This window comes from Bombus fervidus, chromosome 13, assembly GCF_041682495.2.
Source record: "Bombus fervidus isolate BK054 chromosome 13, iyBomFerv1, whole genome shotgun sequence".
NCBI classification, from domain to species: domain Eukaryota; kingdom Metazoa; phylum Arthropoda; class Insecta; order Hymenoptera; family Apidae; genus Bombus; species Bombus fervidus.
In genome coordinates this window covers 4,539,068-4,556,031 of record NC_091529.1, presented here as the reverse complement: position 1 = coordinate 4,556,031, position 16,964 = coordinate 4,539,068, and the positions used below count along the sequence as shown (strand labels likewise).

Genomic DNA, 16,964 nt, shown 5'->3' with positions numbered 1-16,964 from the left:
AGGTAAATTATGAGAGAGCAGTGAATCATAAACAACGTCGTACGTAAACTTTTTTATAGTCTACGCAAAATAGTCGGTTAGTTGAGAAAACAAATATTGAAAAAAGAAAAAAAGAGATGTTTACGAGGTAAATTGCAGGGGCAAAATTACCAAGAATATATATGATTCTAATTATTATTATTCCAGCACAAGAGTCCAGGCTCACCCACCGAGTAACCACAAAATATAACGGGTGACACACGAAGGGTTACGAAGCATCACGAAGTGACCCGAATAAGGTTCTCCGGGACGTTAGTACTAGCCACGACCTCGTTCGAACTTTTACAAGCCACTGTACACGGCCGATTCCCATACCTGCCTAATGTCCGACTATAAATATTACAATCCCCAGTATGCTAGAAGAAGTTTCGTTCTTTCGATAGTGCATCAGAGAACGACAGCCATTTTCGTCAGACCTTCTTTTTCTTCTTCTCTTTTTTTTCATCACTGTAGAAATCCATGTTACATGTTTTCGAATAATTTATTTAGCTGTCTATTATTAGAAATTTCATCGTTGATCCTAAATCAGATTAACGGTACAAGTTAACATACTTCCGAATATATATACATATATATGTTTCATTTTATGGATTTACGTGTGTAGAAAGAAGTTACGTAAACATAATTTCGTAAATTGTTCTAAACGAAAGTAGAAAGTACTTTTCTTGTAAATATTCGTTATAGGATAAAGCAAGTAAATTATCGGTGTGTATCGATTACCTTGATTAAGTGACATACTGCTATCGTAATGTATGTCTATTAAACGCTTTCAACAACAAATTTACGTAATTCTTGACAAGTTGATGCGTGCAACTCGGTAATAATGTACCGAGTGTTTACGAAAGCGTTCTATAATCTCGCGGTATGATATTAACACGAAAATGCTTATTCTAACTATGTACATGGAAATTATCATCGGAAGTTTTGTTAAGAAATATGATGCATGGTTTAATCATAATTTACCATAATTGCACGCCAGATATATACATAATACATAGGTATATTATATAGGTGTATATATGTACGTATATAGATAAGAAATAGGTTTTCTAGGATATAATGCATGTTGCAGATACCGTTTGTAATGATAAGGGTTAATTAAGAAAGTGACTCGTAAATGGTTGGTTTCCAACAGAGAGAACAAACAGCCAACCGGGGTTCTCTTGGCTCGAACGAAAGAACAAAAGAAACATAAGCAAGATTTACCAGTGAGTCTCAGCTCTTTAATTCTATAGATACACCTCTCCTCTCCACTTCATTCCTTTCTTTCTTTTTCCCTTTTTCCTTTTTCTCTTTTTTTTTTCTTTTCTTTTTTTTTTTTTAAGTAAAATCAACTCCAATACCGAGTTAATGCTGTTTAACAACGAGAACCTCAGAAACTTGGCACGAACTTTAAATTACTTTAAGAATGTAATCTTACGTGCATTCAGCTGGCTCCATTCAAACAAAGTGAATCGGAACTTTTGAAAAATTGAACGTGCCGTTCTCTCCCGTCGAGCACCATCTCGAATTCCGTTTAATATTCCCTCGAGCGCGTGTCCCTTTGCTTTTAGTTAGAAAAAAGAAAAAGAAAAAATCATAGGAAAAAGAAAAAAACGAATTTCCTCGGTATGAGGATATTTCATAAATATTTATTCACGGAACATAAAACGTCCAAAGTACAAACAAATACGGTCTAATATCGGAGTCGAGTGAAAAATGACTTTTCGAAGGAGGGAAGAAGGTAATTGAATATTTCGCGTCAGTAATATCAGTAGCGACTTTCCTCTCGTCTTGTTTCGCGTATTTACTGGTGTTTCCTGCATCGGGCAATTTCGATATTATTAAAAATTATTCTGTCAACTAGTGGAAACAAAGTTCACAGCGCAAAGGGCTTTTAATTAAAAACATCTACCACTCGCCCCTCGCACGTGTTCCGTGTTTTTCCTTTTTGTTTTTCCCTCATTTACGACAAACAATGTCGTTACAAAATACTTATTAACGCTCGTTAACGGAGCGAATCGAAATAAATATATTTCATTGGATTTACAATTAGCAATAATGCTCGATGTACGAAAGGGTTAATTAATTAAGTACGTATCGATTGGCCGGAAGATAGTCTGCATCGTGTAACACGAGCTTCGCTCCGACATGAAATCAGTGGGGCAAGAGGAGTAGCGGTAGGCGGGGGGCAGTCAACCTGCTCGTGTCAGTGATTCTCATTCTATTCGACCGCCATTTTTGATCCAATTGTTTTTACATTACATAATCGCAATTTTCCGAACGTTACGCGTTCACACGCTCGAGATTCTAACCTCTGAGATAAGATTTATATCTATACGCGATTCAGATAAATTTCAGTTTCGATGAAATTGAGAAGAAATGCCGCGTTAAAACGATTCGACTCGTTTCAATGTATGATCACCTTCCAAGCTCAAACCCTTTAGAGATCACGATAAGATAACAAGTGTAGAGGAATACGACTCCATCCTTTTCCATCGTTCTCATGAGTACCGTCGTAAATTCCAAATAATAATGCATTGTACGAGCTGGCGTGTTTTGTTTCTGAATAAGCACACTCTTGCGCGTTTGCATAATTCGATACGCGTCGGGGTTTACATTGTATTTTAATTATCTTCATTACGTTACAACTTGTACAAAGTATTTCCCCGTTGAAATTGCAATGCAAATCAACGTTAAAATAGTCAACCATCAGATGGATAAAAAAATATATCTAATATGTTTCTCTGGTATCTACTACAACTTCAATGTTTCTTAATCTATTTTTCTTCCTTTGCTTTTCCATTCTTCTTGCAGAGTCCCGTTTCTCCGTATTAGAGAGCGTACATATTATTTTTAATTTATTTACGACCAAGCATCTATCTCGTGAATACGTTTTGACTGTTTCAATTTAGAAATGGTCTCGAATTCGAGGAGATTTAATTTCGGGCTTTAATTTCACTGGCGTTTGATTCGAAGTTGAATTTCCATTTCTCGAAAATCCTGCGTCGCTACGTTTTTAATATTTTTTACACGACGCCCTATCAATGCGATTTCCATTAAGCAATGCATTCAAACTTTATGAAAATCAATACGCGACGCGGGCTCGATTTATGTAAATAATACCTGGATATTCTCTTATACCGGATTAAATTTTAGAACATTACCGCTGCAGGCTAACAGAAAAATTCAATTAACGCCGATAACGAATACCGATAAAATTTAATTAACAAGGAAGATTGATAAACCGACTTCACTATCTTGTTTTCAGCCAAAAATATTCCTATATAAATCCATTGTGCGCCAACTATTATTTCAATCGATCCCTTTTAGAACAAATCTGTAAATTCGTCCAAGGTATGTTTTCTCGTTAAACAACAGCTCGAAACAATGTTAACACGAATGTAAATTCTCGACGTAACAAGAATGTTGTAATCGAAAGGTGAAAGCGATCCAGCAAGTCAAGTCGGTGATCAAATATAAATTTAACATCTTGAGCATGTCGAATGTAAATATCTACGCTCGATAGTAGCATAATTATTATTGAATATCACTTTTGTTACGGTCATCGTAATAGCCTAGTTATCAATTTAAAAGTAATCAATTTTCTGCCGAAAGATATATTTATGAATATTTTTCATTGCGTGTCGAAATCGAAAATGATAATGATTGAAATAAAATTGGCCTTGAATTACGAAACATCGCTGGCCGCTTTATCGCGGAGTGATTAATTAAAAACGTCTCAGCGAAGAAGACGTTAATAAAACGTGCTGAATAATGATAAAACTTGACTACGATTATTTATAGGTCGCTCCCAATTAAGCGTCGCCTTAAGCTCCTAAAAAATATTCGACGCTTCGCATCAATTTATCGAGGCAACGTAATTCACTCAGAGATTTAATATCATTATTATTTTCCTTGCGATATACATCTACATATATACATACATATATATATATATGTACACATGTATCATAGAGAAATATTTACTCTGAAAAACACGAGTTTTATCCAATTCCATACACACGAAATCCGTGTGCTGAGTAACAATTTAAAAATGATATAAAACACAATAAACGCGCACAGAGGGCTCGCTTCGCTTACTTTCTATTCAAACTGATTCCCGCTGTATGCAGAAATGGAAGCAACGATGCCGAGTAAATGAAAATCTACCACTCTCGGTTATTGCTTACGTTTCAGTAACGGGCTGGTGAATATATCTGACGATAATGAAATCATTTCTCTTTGTAAGCATTAGAGGCAATGATAATTTTCATATAATTCGCGTAACTTTTGCTATCCCCGTGTATCGAATATTTTACGTAAAACAGAAACAACATAACGCTCAAGTTCTCATTAGAACGTTCCAACGTTAATTATATTATTATTAATCTTCCGTGTTCGCTATTCAAATATTAAATAGTTTTAATAATTCTGAATAATGTCGAACATTGTATATAAAATATGGCGACAATTCTAAAAATCGTATTTGAAAAATATTAATCAATAAAAGGAGTATAAAATGTGGATGCAACTTAAAGTCTACCTTATCGACGGTCAATATGCATGGTTTGTTATCAAGTGAATTCGCGTACACTGTGCAGCAGACAGATATTCCGAAAGCCTGTCCGAATATAAACGTCAAGTGTATGTTATCGTGGATCGTACAACGTATCGATATTTGCTTCCCTGCAACTCATTTCACATTAGAGCTAGGTTAACATGTTCATCTGCGACGGTAATGACGACAATACCAATGATCGCATTCCAACCGGCAATGATGAATCGTATCTTGTGACGCATATTAGCTTTGCGATTCACGAAAACGCAATATCATCGAATCGCGTCGCGTAATTTGCCCTATACTTCCTACTTACTTCTACCATCGTAATTAACCGAGAACCGCTTTGCCGGATTCCACGTAATTTAGATAATAACTAAAATACCGCCAGAATCGTAAAGTTAACATTATCATATTTACGTTTCACGTTTTACATTGCCTGATAATGTAACGTTTCCCATAAATTATATCGTATTACTTATCACGATCAAAATCACTCGGTTCATAGAATTTAATAAAGTATTGTTTTCTTCTGTAGAATTACATATTATATCATGTATCCACAACGAACAAAATTGCGGTGTTTACGAAAGTCAAATACTATCGCTTTTTTAATGAATTAAAATATTCTTTGCCTTTTTTACGAATGCATCGAAATGCATATTAAATCGAGAAATCGATATGAAAGTTCGAAATGAAACCACCAATTTAAATTCAAATTAAAATTCCATTCGACATATATATTGAAAATGTTTGACTATTCCTCGAAAGATCTTTAAAAATATTCTTGAAAGTTCTACAATTAGAAAAACATTATATATTTGGAACCGGTATTCATAGGTGTTTGAAAAATTTCAATACGAAAACGCCGGATTCTTTACCGTTTCTTTCATCTATATTAATTTTCGAGCTCGAATAATATTATTTGCTATTTTAAATTCAAATAATATAACCGAGGGTGTAATTAATTATTCTTTCGTTGGGAGAAAGAATTTCAAACGATGGAATTATCTGGATAGTCACGTATCACAGTACACTCCGTTATCGAATATCGATAATGAAAATTTAAAGGGCCTTCGACGCTTTCATTTTCCTCTTCACATCGCTTTGTGATAATCCGAGATCGTTCGTAGAAGAAGATTATCGTTAACCCTTTCCTGTGTGTCGTTAACTCACGTCTCGCGTGATATATATGAAATTAATATTAAAATCTCGGACAAATTTTTCGAGTGATTAGAAGGAATAAATTGGTTAAACGAAATATGACAGATCGAATTTTAAGCTAATAAATTCATATCATACTCCACAATCGACTAAATACGAGTTTATCGCTGATAATAACTGTTTACGCATATCTCGTATTACGTGTTCCTCCATCATCCTTCTCTCTAAGTCTGAATCTATTCGGATCGTTCTACTTGTAACGTTGGCATATTGTTCGCGCATCTTGCGTCTAATTACAATTTCGTTCGTCTGCCCGTAGCCTATTGTTCCCGCGTATAATAGACCATTCGATTTTACTATGTTCACCATTTCTGTGCTTGCTCGCATAGCCACCAGCCATTTATTTATTCGTCCTCGCCACTTAACCTTACGGATATATTCATGATTCACCAGTAACAGATCATTTCCTCGTCCGTGATCCGGACCGGTGTATTGTACGTGTTCAATGGCAGCCGATAACTAACGAAACATCGTTCCACTGACAGCATTGCAATGATCGACGTTTATAGTTGCACTTACGATTCATCCAGCTGAGAATATTCGCTGACGCTCCTCTTTCTTTCTTCCTTTTTATATCTTTTGTCTCTTTTTTACCTTTGCGAACGTTTCTTTGCAAGGCTGAAATAATGAAAGAATTTTTAATCTTTCTTTGATAAAGTTTTATAAAACAGATATCGCGTCTGTCCTCCTTTTCTCGTATGGTTTTACTTTCGATTGATTTTACTGTCATTGTCGTCGGAAAAACGAAAAGGAAACGTGCATATATCGTTGGCACTCGCAGGCCGACAGGAATGCACGGTGAGAAATTCGATCGTAAAAATTAACGACCCCGTTCACAGTGATTACTTGGCGAAACTATTACGACTGACATTATTGCCGACTTTATTGCCTAATTAGTTTGTACTCGTTAACGAGCTGGGTTATCAAATTAACCTTGTAAACTGTCCAACTCTCGCGTGCATGCTCGTTGTTGAAAAATACCAGAGAAAGTGAATAAGAGAAACGAAAAATGATCGATAATTGTTAAAAATCAAGGAGACAAGTTGTCTTGCTCTCTGTAAAAAATAAAATCCGAACGTATATAAAGCGTCATATAAGCGCCACTTAATAACGAACATAAACTCCTGTGCCAGTCAAGTACCATCCAAGTAGCGATCGATAATTTCCAAATATATAATAGCTACTCGAAAACCACTCGCATAGTATAAATAAACGAAGAAGCGGAAATACGTTCTATTCGATGAACGAACAAGAAAGAACATCCAGATGGAATAAAAGGATATGAAAAAGCAAGTAGAGAAGCAAGGAAGAAGAAGAGAAATCAAATAAGGGACAGCGTATAAAACGAGAATCGTTCGATGAAAGAGGCTGTAGATTGGAGTAAATTCACTTTATTACTTCATGAGTAAGCAAGAGACAAGGGAAGCGAGTAGTTTATTGAGAATTACTGTGATAAATAAGGCGGGAGCAAGCAGTGGAAGAGGTTACACCGAAGAGTGGGGAATGGCAACGCGAGGAGAACGATCTCCACTCCATGGATACTCCTCGTAATGTGCACCGTATGCAGCTACATCTACTTACACGCATACGCCAGCATCCCTCGCTGCATACGTTTACGCGTGTTTCGTGTAAACGCTCCCCCTCTTTGCACGCGCGCGCGTATTTATATGATGCACTATTCAAGTGCGCGTGCGGAGAATTCAGTTTCGTGTGTGCACACCAACGATACGTGTATAGACGGTGTTTCACCAACAGGGTACACTCGAGCAGCGTTAAATAGACTCTTGTATTCACGATAAAGTTATTTTTACGATCGTCGAGAAGACATTCGTCGAGTTATTCTCCATGAAAAAGCATCAGGCAACAATTTCGGTTGCAACAGTCTCGGCAAGGAAGAACAGCTGGGGAAGGTGATCAGGGGGATAGGAATTCTTCGATGGTAGAATAGAGCGACCACGAAGAGACACGAAGAAATGGAACGCGCTATAGAGAATGAATTAAGTGAGACAGAGGCAGATATAGGGGAGGCCATAGGGTGTGTGTACACACAAATCCACAGAGACCGAACGGTCAATGCTTGCTGCACTGTCACACAAATATGACACCAGGATCGAACGGAATTCAATACTGGTTTGAAATTTGTAATCAGATTGACGGCGAATTTCCGATGAATCGTGACAACATCATCTACATATATGGAGAGGACGGAGATATTCGGATGACAGATGCAAATGTAATCCGACTTGCATTCCATATATTATTTCACTTTGCCATGTGTACCGGCCCCGTATTTGTGTACTTTGTGATACGATGGACATTGTTGCACCCGTGATTTTGCTACAATGTACTTTTCAACGTTTCGATAGCGGCGCGTATCGGAAACCGATAAGATTGGAATTATGGCTTGTAATATTAACCCCCGAGCTAATATTACCGCGAACCCGCTTATATTTTTATAAAAACGTACGAGTATAAACTGTCGTAGCTTTTTTACCAGCCTCTTCACTAATTCACGCGCGCGCATACATACACGCGGGCAAACAAAAGAGTTTTTGTCCAAGAGAAAGTTTAACAACGCTTAAATTGTACACAACGCTTTCCAATGGGAACTCGCAAATTAAATTTGCATTTCCACAAAGTCTAATTTCCAAGGAACGACGTATTCGGAATATATTTTATCGCTTTATTCGTCGGCTTGCAATCTCTGGAAAATTACTTACTATCCTTTCATCGCAAAAATTCGACGATTTTTAAGGGACAGGTACTTACAGTTTCGCTTCCCTTCTCCTTAGGAGCGCGTTCACGTGTCCGGCCATTTATGAAACAGGCCTGCTTTTTATTTCCCGTTGAAAATTCTCATAGCGCGGATTCTTCTTACCCTTCTCTTCCTACTACTTACTATCATTTCAAAAAGCAACGCGCGAGTAAGTGAATAGAATGATATATATCGTAGCGATAAAGTGTCTCCGTTTCATACACCGCAATATTTTCTCAGTGCCACGTCAAGCGTATTTTTCTCCTCGGGACTATTTCTCCCTTCGAACGAAAGTATCAGAGAGTTGTATCAAGCCGAAAGAGATCCTTTAATTACTTAACATCGATAATCTTAGAAATAAATCAACTGCATACTTTCCGTCGTCTTTTCCCCTCCGCTCGATGATTCATTTTTTCCTTTTTTCGTCGATTTTTAAGAAACCGTTATACGAGATAAATGAGAAAGGAAAACAATCGAAACAATGGATATACGTATAAGTATCGATTTAAAAAAAAATTTACGACGTGCGTCCGGCAGAGAATTATGCGAAACGCGATAACGATCATTAATGTAACGTTAATAATTTTATGTAACGCCCGATCGAGCATCGTAAATTATTACCAATGACAATAATGCTTCCCGATGCATTTATTCATCGCGGGCATAACAGAAAAATAATAAAACCTGTGAACGAACGAAACGAAATAAAATAATCCGAACGCGGAACAACGGGGGTGAAACAAGATTGAAGACCGTGCTTGTTTTTCTGCAATTGCAGTAATAAACACGTAAAACGATTCATCTTCGTCGGAAGATTTATTTGTCAGCGAAACGATGAAAATGTAAAAACTATTTCGAATTGGAAGCCGTTAGAGCGAAACGAGGAAATTAGATAGAAAAAAGAAAAAAAAAAAATACGCGGCCGATATCGAAACACTTCTTTGGGAAAACTCCTCTATGGGAAAACCGTTTCTATACAAGCATAAATAGAAAATCCTGTTTCTCTAAATATTCGCAATCTCGATGAAATCACGAGAATAAATATAGAGGAGCAAATATTTGTTTGCTTTGATGAGAAATCAATTAAACGCAGCGACAGAGATTTGTAAATGGTATTGCGTATATCTCGTGGCTCGTTTAGCGACTGTCGGAAACGTGACTCATTCAAAAAGCCAAGAGAGGAACTCATCTCGTTTCGCCTTAATTATCGTCCGAGAAATCTGTGGCCAGGTATCCGTAGGAAGGGACCGAGTATTACTGTTTCAGGTGAAGAGGACAAGGCACAGAGGTAGGGGGCGATAGGTGAAAGAAATGCATTCGAGGCATGTAATCCGTTTATATTCCCCGTGACTGACCGTTCTCTCATCAGTCCCTGTTACACGAAAACGGTATAACTCTTCGTTGAAAATGTTTCTTCTCCTCTTGGTATGCCATTACTTTTCCTTCTATTATGCTTTCTTTATTCGAATTAGTAAATAAATATCATCGCGATTCTTCTCTCTCTCTCTCTCTCTCTCTCTCTCTCTCTCTCTCTCTCTCTCTCTCCGTCTCTCCCTCAGAACTTGTTTCGAGTCGTAGAAACAAGCAGGCGGTGGAAGTAATTTTACGTCTCGTGGTTTAACCGTAATAAATCGCCACGTTTTTCATCGTTACGTTACGACGCGTACAGCGTTTTTTTAATTGTAATTTCCAAGTTTCTACGGAGAGTCGATAAAGTTTTAATTGGGAAGCATAGGACTGGCGAGAAATTACAATGCATATGTCGTTAGCGTTAGATCGCACATCTCAAACTCAACTCTACGATGGCGAATTTCGTTCGTGGGAAGTGATGATTTCAGAGTTGCTCGGAACATCGGACTAACACGACTTGGAAAGGCGAATTTCATTTTGTGGTACAAAGAATTTTGTTTGTGGGAGGTGACGGTGTTTACGCGACTTTTGCGAGAAAATGATATTCTGTGTGCATTTTCCGGATTTTCTCCTACGTACAATTCGAAAAGTTGGAATTATTAAACTGGGATATGGAAAACGGAGTGTGGAACGCAGGATAAAATGTAAGGAATGGAATGGCGATGTAGGATAAGGAATATTGGATGTGGGATGTTAGTATATGGGACGGAGAATATAAGATTTGAGAAACGAAATAAGGAATGTGGAATGTGAGATGTGGGAAATACATATATCTTTAGCAACGTCTATTGAAACTCTCCACGGAAACCATGACACGTATGATGACGAATAGGTTTTATTTTCTCCGGAGGCGGAGTATCGGAAGAGAAGGGAGATGGAATCTGGAACTTCCACCCTCCGCCCGTCAAAAGTAAATAAAAGTTCTGTCTCACAGCGTGGTATTCAAAAGTTCTGACAGGCTAAAGAATACTATAAAACCGCGATGAACTTGTTCCAAACTACATAATATTTTGTGAAAGTTACCCTCCCTTGTAGTTCAATTAGCCAGCAGATCGATGTTTCTCCTCACGGATTTCATATAACTTTTAACTTGGTAGTATCTCATAATATTCTCGTAATTTTTTTCACTTCTCTATCTTTTACCTTCATCTTCCTTTTTTAAAGCAATGGATATTCCATAAATATAAAATATATTAAAAATGTATATATAAAAAAAAAAAAAAAAAGAAAATGATACAACGTACACAAATAGATAATCCTTCGCGCTACTGTTGTGCTCGTCAACAATCGGATTTGATAACGCCGAATCAGAATACTATCGAATTTATTTTTTACTCTCTGTCTCTGATTCGCCGCGGCAAAGTAAATTCTTTTGCCTCGTGTGACGAGAAACTCCGTGGCGCGATTTCATATTCCAACGAAGAAAAGTATTTTGCATAATTTATTTCGCTGCAACTTCTTTCCACCTTGCGTTCTCCTCCCTTCTCTTGGTCGCTATCCTCACTCTTCGCATCTAGTCGTGCCTTCTTCTTCTGCAATTCGTCTTTTTGTTTCTGTCAACGTTACGAAACTATCGAGAGATCGATCAGGCTGCCAGTTCATTCATTCTCTATTTCCTTGAATCTCTTATCAAGGTCGTTCTACGCCGATACGCCTTGCGCTTCTTTTTTTAACGAAAATGCCAGATACGCAAGCCGACCGTTCAATCGGGAGAAGAAAAGCCAAGAATTTCGGATATTAATGATCCGCGTGCTTCAGTATAAACTCCGGACGAAGCAGCTATTCCAGCGACGAGGGAGTAATTACGTAAAATTACGCAACACCATCAGCGACGTTTATGTCACAGGGAATCGAATTTGTCACGGACAAGTTAAGGACAATTTTCCATCGTTTGTCGTGCCTTCGAACGAGCTGCCAATTAATTCGAGATTAACGAAATATTATTACGCAGTCGTAATTATCCTTACTTAATACAGTAGTTAGCGAATGTATTCGAGGTATTGTACAAATCTATTATGAATATATTAGGCGTAGAACATTTTGAAAATTCATTAGCAAGAATTCATTTTCAAGAATTTTCTATGATAAGTATGGAAATACTTTAACAAGCTACTATATGTGAGAAGGATGAATATGACTCAAGATAATTTCAGCATATCTTCCCTAATTAATACGATTCCTCTACATATGTATAAGGCTATAAACAGTATGAGCATGATCGGAAAACTTGATCAAACACGCAAGTATTAACGACGCGTTTCTAAGTAATTCGCAACATTCTACACGAATTGAAGAAGATTATTAATGCGTCATAACGATCTTTACGATTATAATGGGACATAAAATGTAAAAGAAAAAGAAGCGATAGACACGATAAGTGTATTAATAATTTGAATACGAGTCGAAGGTTATCGCACGCGATATCGTATTGCCATTTTTGTTTTCAAATATGTAAATTCTTAAACGTTTGCATACGAAGCTGTCGGTATGCGAAGAATTCGGAGAATAACTAGAAACGTTCCGCAATTTCATTCGTACACTACAAACGGAAACTTCACGTGGCACATAATTATACATAGCTAGCAATTTGTTATAAACCGATAATTGAGAAGCTTTCTGCGAAAAAGGTTCATAAGATGGAACAGTGGATCGAGCAAATTGCGTCGAAAGTTTTAGTTTCAATTTTTACAACAACTTACAGCTTCTCGAACAACTCTGTTCTGTTTATATTTAGAAAGTAAATCAAAGTTTCAAGTATTTAATTAGAGAATGCAGTTTATATAGATTTTTCTTTAGAAAGCTTCATAATTAAAGATAAATAATTAAAACTTTGCAAAATTCAAATCATCATATTCATTTATTTAATTATCCCGGCTGTGAGTGATTTAATAAGCTTATTTCGTATAGTATCGGTGACAAGGTTAGGAAAAAAAACTCTCGAGTGGGGAACTTTTTTTCCCCTAGACGCGTGGCACGCGTCGCAAGGCAGCCGAGAGCGACGACGTAATTTATCCATTCGGATATCCCCTCGAACGAGCAGTTCGTAAGAAAAACAGGAAACTTTTCCGGCGGTGGCACGTGTACGCGCTTGTTGTAAACTTCGCACCGCATAAAAGCATGCAAATTGCAGCTTGCGTGTACGTGCTTGGCGTAAAGCTTCCAGAGAGCACTTTATTTTCACGTTTAACCAACTTCATTCTTGTCTGATCAGCTATGCCAACGTTCGAATCGCTTTGCCACAGAATGCGTATATGTACTACTAAAACCTTTTCAATCGTTTGACTACGATATACGCTTTTTTTCTTTCTTTTCTTTTCTTTTTTTTTTTTTTTTTCGACGGTGGAGTATGGAAAAAATAATCTTTTCAGATTTGATAGAACTAATAAATTTATACGTTCGGTTGGAAGCCGAGAAGAAATATTGTCAACGTGTCCACGAAGAAGCGTAAACATTTGTCACTGTTCATTTTCTCGTGCATTAAATCTGCTATAAGGTTAAGAACGAAAACGACATTGTTTTCAGATTGCAAGCTCAATGTCAAAACGCATAAAGCCTGATTCAATAGGCGCGCAACGACCTTGTTCGATTTACGTCCGGTTCTGGCTGGCATCGTATTGTGGTTTATTACAACAATTCGAACAACCATTTGCCAATTTTGCAACGCTCGTCTAGAGCATCATTCATCCTTTTGGCAATCTTGCTCGATCGCTCTAAAACGCTTTTCCTTATTCTTATTTGTACATAGAACATCTCACCTAAATGAGTCCTCTTTTATGCCATCCGTAAACGAATCGGAAAATAAACAACAAATTAGTACCTGAAACAGAAAATAAATCGACAATGTTAATTAAATATAGTTAAAATTGATTTATAAATATAGCAAAAGATTATCGAATTTTATTTGTAAAATAAATCTTTTATTTTTTTTGCATTTGTTGTTGTTCTTATCGAACAACTTTGAGAGTTACGCAGAAGGAAAACAGTTTGGTTGACGTCTCACGAGTGAAGGAGATCACGAGTGCAGGAGATCCGAAAATGATTGCAAAAGAAGCTACGATTGCGGAAGGTGAAACGATTCTCGGGAAAAGGGGCGGCTGGTAAAGTGGTGTATCCACGCTATTTTAGTACAGCAGTGCGTGTTCTCGTTTGAGGTCACGTTTGATATTCTAATTGACTCGTTTTACATATTAAAGGACATTCGAGCCACGGAAAAAGGGAGTTTAATTACGTAGCCAGTTCGCATTGCGCATCCAACTTCTTACCAAGATGAAATTGGCTTTCCTTATTAAAATTTAAGATATTCAAGAATCTATCGAGGTAACCACCAAATGTCATTAACCATTTAATTTCCACGTTAATTTAGTAGTTTAGAATTGGATCATGCTCTTCTATGATTAAACAATTTTTTAATAATCGAAAAAGTACGGAAGTTTTCTTGACTATGTTAAAACGGTTCTTAAAATATTAATCAGTGAATCTTAACCGCTTGAACTAATATTTCTAGAAAAATTGTACAATTTGTATATTTATTAAACATCAACGTACAATAGCAGAATATGTTACAACAAGACATGAAATGAAATTTTTGATTTGATTATCCTGTTCGACAAATATTCTAAAACCGTGAAATCGATTTACCAATATTATTAGTTGCTGAACTATAGTACAAAAGGATCCTAGCAATAATATTGGAAATCATGAAGAACAGTTTGGCGATTCGTTGATCTACTCGTTAAATACGCGAGTAACGTCGAATAAAATTGTGCAACAACGAGTTATATGGGATTAAAAGAGTCTTAACCGAATTTTCACTCTGATTCTTTGGTTCTTTAGTGTCTCTGTTGCACGTTTCTCTTCATCGCGAAGCCGTCTATTTCGAGAATTTCATCTTGACATAGTCGCTGAAGAGGTGGAATGAGCAATAGCGAAATGGAAGTCTCGCTCATCTCGATTTTCGCAACACGGCATTTGGTGAGAATAACCATCCACGATTCACCAACATTTTCCCTTCCTTCCTTTCTTCCTAATGTTTCCCGACGTTTACAGAATTCCCAACGATATTGCTCGTCGCATTGCTCACGAAAATCTAATAAATTACAATAATTACGCGATCCTACAAACATACAGCGTTTGATATTTTAAACGATCACAGCAGGACAATTTAACGAACTTCGCGATCGAATAGTTTCGTCGTAAATTTTTCGCATTCTGCGAATTCTCTCAAGCATCTGCCTTCAATCTCCAACTTTATTAATTAACTCAACTTCAATTTTTCTTCCGACACGACCGCGCGAAAAGAGCGAATTTCTAATTGCATTAAAAGTTGCGCTTTAGTTTCGCTTTATTTTTATAATGAACGATGGAAATATTACGAGAGCATCGAATGCTTGAAATATTGTTCAACAAACAAAGTTTTCAACCTGTTAACCGAGCCATCATTTAGCTAGAAATTTTTATAATAGATTGGAAAATTCACGGCATAAAAAAGCAAAACAATTTTAGTTACGTCGATTTTAACTTTTGCACATGAAAATGTAATATTGTTAGTATTTTTCAGGAAGAATTTAACAAATTTCACGAGCAAGATAAAAGGAATTCTTTGAAAGAGTAACAAAGGATACAGGGGGAAAGAGAAAAGCTTGTAGAAAGAATAATTCTATTGGAGTTGAAAGGCTGCTTTCGAAAACTCTCTATATGGTGTTTATAATTTAGGTAAAAGTTGGATCGACCAAAATACTCCAACGAGTGTTTTCAAACGGATTTTCTTAATAATATATCTATTAAATAAATTATTAAATAAATTTATAACGTTAAATAAATATACAATAGAGAAGGATAGAGGAAAAAATAAATTTCGAACACTGAGATATTTAGATGATGTGCATAAACCAATTCTGAAAGCGTAATTCTAAACAGAATATGCAATTACAGATAGTATCATTCATACCATAGTACAGTGCATGTTAGATAACATAGCTGTTTGATGTATTAATTCAGAGCAATTATAAGGGTTACGTTGCCCTACTGAGCGCAGACTTGCTAACTGCCGAGCACAGTTATTTTGAGATAATTGCATTTTAAAGTTTAATCGTGCTTCTGCCGCTTATGTATGCGACTACCGAATTTCCAAGCCTTCAGTTTCCACCATGAGACGAAAATACTATTACACGTCATTATTAGTTATATCCGCATACAATTTCTTCTAATAATAACCACGTTTATTCCCAGTTACGTATACGGTGGCGCACTCTTTTCCAGGTAAAACATAGATGCCGAGTAATTCCTTGGATTTGCATGTTGGACTTGCGAGTAATATGCAAATTATATTCGTTGCGTTAGCATAACGTAATTTAATACAGTTTCTTTGATTGACACTAGTTTGCTTCAAATTCCTTTTCCGTTACAATATCGATCTTCTTGTTTTAATCAGAAGCTAATCTTCCGTTGTCCAAACTTCTTTTAAGTCGGAAACTTTGGTCCTCGCTGTTTGCGAAATAGTCCCCGTTTTCCGAGTGCCGAAACTCGGGTAATGCTTTAAATGAAACGAAACACTCGACTGATCGATTTTGTGGCGAGTTTCCAAGTAAGATAATCAAACTTACCACTCTTAATATCCACGGATGCAAATAAACATGCGTGTACCACGTTTGGCACGACGGCTAGCCGTGTATGTGGAAACGGTTCGCGATCAAACGATACAGAGTGTCAAGAACAGAATTAAACCGAGTACATAATTGCAACTAGGTGAACGTGTTTTCGCTTTACAAACTTCTGCAAGAGGAACTTTTTACCGACCGTCGGTACAGGGTTTCGCGCGATCAGAATTCATTGACGGAGCAACGTGTATGCTTTGCGTTCGAACGCATAAAACAACCAGAGAAAGAAATAAGAAACAAGGAGAAAAGAAGGAAAGAATCAGAGACGTGAAAAGTATAAAACAAAACGGACAAACAAAGGACAAACAAACGACGGATATAAGCGAGGCGAGTATGTACT

General features: G+C 36.8%; 1 protein-coding gene and 1 long non-coding RNA gene across 5 annotated transcripts in view; both read right to left on the bottom strand.

Moving 5' to 3' along the window:
* Positions 1 to 16,964, bottom strand: part of LOC139993580 (uncharacterized) — a 173,528-nt gene that overhangs the window by 34,523 nt on the left and 122,041 nt on the right. The window lies entirely within an intron of this gene.
* LOC139993625 (uncharacterized) lies at positions 13,726 to 16,758 on the bottom strand. The gene is made up of 3 exons (XR_011801413.2): positions 16,571 to 16,758; positions 15,916 to 16,500; positions 13,726 to 13,785 (listed from the first exon to the last, which is right to left on the bottom strand). It is a non-coding gene; the product is annotated as an uncharacterized lncRNA (long non-coding RNA).